Below are 4727 nucleotides of genomic sequence, written 5' to 3'. Positions count from 1 at the left end.
TTCGGCCAAGAAGGAGAAGAGAGGGTTGTGTTGTATGAGAGTGGATGGATGTGAGTGGTGAAGAGGTGATGGGGAAGAGAGAATGAGGTGATTGGTGAAGGGTTTTTGGGAAAGGGTGTTATTGGATTGTGTGAAGAGGAGAGAAGGTGAGTGGAGGTAGGTGGGGATCCTGTGGGGTCCACAGATCCTGAGATGATCCTGTGGGGTCCACACATCCTGAGATGTCAAGGATTTACATCCCTGCACCAATTAGGCATGTAGAATGCCTTTGCATACAATTCTGGCGTTTAAACGCCGAAGTGATGCTCATTTTGGGCGTTCAACGCCCAATTGCAGCATGTTTCTGGCGTTGAACGCCAGTTCCATGCTTGTTTCTAGCGTTCAGCGCCAGCTCTCCTCAGGGTATATTCCTGGCGTTCAAACGCCAGGATGTTGCTTGTTTCTGGCGTTCAACGCCAGATCCATGCTCTGTTCTGGCGTTGAACGCTAGCCAGATGCTCCTTACTGGCGTTTAAACGCCAGTAAGTCCTTCCTCCAGGGTGTGATTTTTCTTCTGCTATTTTTTATTCTGTTTTTAATTTTAGTATTTTTTTCGTGACTCCACATGATCATGAACCTAATAAAACACAAAATAAAAATAAAATTAGATAAATAAAAATTGGGTTGCCTCCCAATAAGCGCTCCTTTAATGTCACTAGCTTGACAGTGGGCTCTCATGGAGCCTTACAGGTGATCAGGTCAATGTTGTAGATTCCCAACACCAAACTTAGAGTTTGGTTGTGGCCTCCCAACATCAAACTTAGAGTTTGATTGTGGGGGCTCTGTTTGACTCTGTACTGAGAGAAGCTGTTCATGCTTCCTCTCCATTGTTAAAGAAGAACACCCTTGGGTCTTAAACACAAGGTAGTCCCCATTCAGTTGAAGGACTAATTCTCCTCTATTAACATCTATCACAGCTCCTGCTGTGGCTAGGAAAGATCTTCCAAGGATGATGCATTCATCCTCCTCCTTCATAGTGTCTAATATTATAAAATCAGCAGGGATGTAAAGGCCTTCAACCTTTACCAACACGTCCTCTACCAATCCATAAGCTTGTCTTACTGACCTGTCTGCCATTTGTAATGAGAATATGGCAGGCTATACCTCAATGATCCCTAGCTTCTCCATTACAGAGAGTGGCATAAGATTTATGCTTGACCCCAGGTCACATAGAGCCTTGTTAAAGGTCATGGTGCCTATGGTACAGGGTATTAAGAATTTACCAGGATCTTGTCTCTTTTGAGGTAAAGTTTTCTGAACCCATGTATCTAGTTCACTAATGAGCAAGGGAGGTTCACCTTCCCAAGTCTCATTACCAAACAACTTGGCATTCAGCTTCATGATAGCTCCTAGATATTGAGCAACTTGCTCTCCAGTTACATCTTCATCCTCTTCAGAGGAAGAATGGTTTTCAGAGCTCATGAATGGTAGAAAGAGGTTTAGTGGGATCTCTATGGTCTCTATATGAGCCTCAGATTCTTGTAGGTCCTCAATAGGGGACTCCTTCTTGCTCAGAGGACGTCCCAGGAGGTCTTCCTCACTAGGATTTTCGTCCTTCTCCTCCCTTGTGCATTCGGCCATATTGATTATATCAATGGCCTTGCACTCTCCTTTTGGGTTCTCTTCTGTATTACTTGGGAGAATACTAGGAGGAGTTTCAATGACTTTCTTACTCAGCTGGCCCACTTGTGCCTCCAAATTTCTGATGGAGGACCTTGTTTCACTCATGAAACTCAAAGTGGCCTTAGACAGATCAGAGACTATGTTTGCTAAGTTAGAGGTGTTCTGCTCAGAATTCTCTGTCTGTTGCTGAGAAGATGATGGAAAAGGCTTGCTATTGCTAAACCTGTTTCTTCCACCATTATTAAAGCCTTGTTAAGGCTTTTGTTGATCTTTCCATGAGAAATTTGGATGATTTCTCCATGATGAATTATAGGTGTTTCCATAAGGTTCACCCATGTAATTTACCTCTGCCATTGCAGGGTTCTCAGGATCATAAGCTTCTTCTTCAAAAGCTGCCTCTTTAGTACTGTTGGATGCATTTTGCCATCCATTCAGACTTTGAGAAATCATGCTGACTTGTTGAGTCAACATTTTGTTCTGAGCCAATATGGCATTCAAAGCATCAATTTCAAGAACTCCCTTCCTCTGAGGCATCCCATTATTCACGGAATTCCTCTTAGAAGTGTACATGAATTGGTTATTTGTAACCATGTCAATAAGTTCTTGAGCTTCTGCAGGCGTTTTCTTTAGGTGAATGGATCCACCTGCAGAATGGTCCAATGACATCTTGGAAAACTCAGATAGACCATAATAGAATATATCTATTATGGTCCATTCTGAAAACATGTCAGAAGGACATTTTTTGGTCATCTGCTTGTATCTTTCCCAAGCTTCATAGAGGGATTCAGCATCTTTTTGCTTGAAGGTCTGAAAATCCACTCTAAGCTTGCTCAGCTTTTGAGGAGGAAAGAATTTATCCAAGAAGGCCGTGACCAGCTTATCCCAAGAGTCCAGGCTATCTTTAGGTTGTGAGTCCAACCATGTTCTAGCTCTGTCTCTTACAGCAAAAGGGAAAAGCATGAGCCTGTAGACTTCAGGATCTACTCCATTAGTCTTAATAGTCTCACAGATCTGCAAGAATTTAGTTAAAAAATGATAGGGATCTTCTGATGGAAGTCCATGAAACTTGCAGTTCTGCTGCATTAGAGCAACTAGTTGAGGTTTCAGTTCAAAATTGTTTGCTCCAATGGCAGGGATTGAGATGCTTCTTCCATCAAACTTGGACGTGGGTTTATTATAATCACCAAGCATCCTCCTTACATTATTGTTGTTGGGTTCGGATGCCATCTCCTTTTCTTATTCGAAAACTTCAGAAAGGTTGTCTCTGGATTGTTGTAATTTAGCTTCTCTTAGTTTTCTCTTCAGAGTCCTTTCAGGTTCAGGATCAGCTTCAACAAGAATGCATTTTTCCTTGTTCCTGCTCATATGAAAGAGAAGAGAACAAGAAAAGAAGAGAAATCCTCTATGTCACGGTAAAGAGGTTCCTTATTGTTAGTAGAAGAAGAAAGGGAAATAGAGTGAAGAAGAATGAATAATCCAAACACAAAGGTGAGGATAGAGGCAGTGATTTGAGATGAAGAGAGGTGTTAGTAAATGAATAAATAGATAGAATAAGATGAGAGAGGGAGAAATTTTTGAAAATAGTTTTTGAAAAGGAGTTAGTGATTTTCGAAAATTAAAGGTGAGATAAAATTAAAATTAAAATTTAAAACAATTAATTAATTAAAAAGAATTTTGAAAAAGGGTGAGACATTTTCGAAAATTTAGAGAGTGAAAAGTAGTTAGGTGGTTTTGAAAAAGATAAGAAACAAACAAAAAGTTAATTAGTTAGTTGAAAAAGATATTAAAATCAAATTTGAAAAGATAAGAAGATAAGAAGTTAGATAAGATATTTTAAAATCAAATTTTTGAAAAAGATAAAGTTTTGAAAAAGATATGATAAAAAGATATGATTAAAAAAGATTTAATTTTTAAAATTAAAATTGATTACTTGACTAACAAGAAACTAAAAGATATGATTCTAGAATTTAAAGACTGAACCTTTCTTAGCAAGAAAGTAACAAACTTCAAATTTTTGAATCAATTAATTGTTAGTAAAGTTTCAATTTTGAGATAAAGATAAGAAAAAGATTTTGAAAAAAAAAACATTTTTAAATTTTCGAAAATCATAAAAGAAAAATGAAAAATATTTGATTTTTAAAAAAGATTTTAGAAAGATAAGATTTTTAAAATTGAAAATTTGACTTGACTTATAAGAAATAGCTAAGTTTTAAAAAAAAAATTTGACTAAGTCAACTCAAATTTTCGAAATTTTGAGAGAAATAAGGAAAATATATTTTTTTTATTTTTTGAATTTTTTATTATGAGAGAGAAAAACACAATTATGACCCAAAACATGAAAATTTTGGATCAAAACTAATGATGCATGCAAGAACACTATGAATGTCAAGATGAACACCAAGAACACTTTGAAGATCATCATGAACATCAAGAACATATTTTTGATGCAAAGAAAACATGTAAGACACCAAACTTAGAAATCTTTAATGCTTAGACACTATGAATGCAAAAATGCATATGAAAAATAATAAAAGACACAAAACAAGAAAACATCAAGATCAAACAAGAAGACTTATCAAGAACAACTTGAAGATCATGAAGAACACTATGAATGCATGAATTTTTGAAAAATAATGCATAAATTTTTAAAAAAATGCAATTGATACCAAACTTAAAAATTGACTCAAGACTCAAACAAGAAACACCAAATATTTTTGGTTTTTATGATTTTATGATTTTTTTGTATTTTTTTTGTATTTTTTTCGAAAAACATATAGGAAAAAGAAAATAAGAAATTCAAAATTTTTAATAAGAATTTCAGGAATCTTTCAATGTTGGCCTAAAGCTCCAATCCAAGGGTTGGGCATGGCTTAATAGCCAGCCAGCTTTAGGATACAATCAGTCATACAACAGCAGATGGATTAGGAACAACTAGCTTGCTCTTGTGATGATGGTTTGGAAGCCTCAGTTCAAAAGAATTTGGACATGGCTTTACAGCCAGCCAGGCTTCAACATGTTTCATGAAACTCTAGAATTCATTCTTAAAAATTCTGAAGCCATAGAAT

This window comes from Arachis ipaensis, chromosome B01, assembly GCF_000816755.2.
Source record: "Arachis ipaensis cultivar K30076 chromosome B01, Araip1.1, whole genome shotgun sequence".
Taxonomy (NCBI): Eukaryota; Viridiplantae; Streptophyta; class Magnoliopsida; order Fabales; family Fabaceae; genus Arachis; species Arachis ipaensis.
This window is presented reverse-complemented; position numbering follows the sequence as displayed.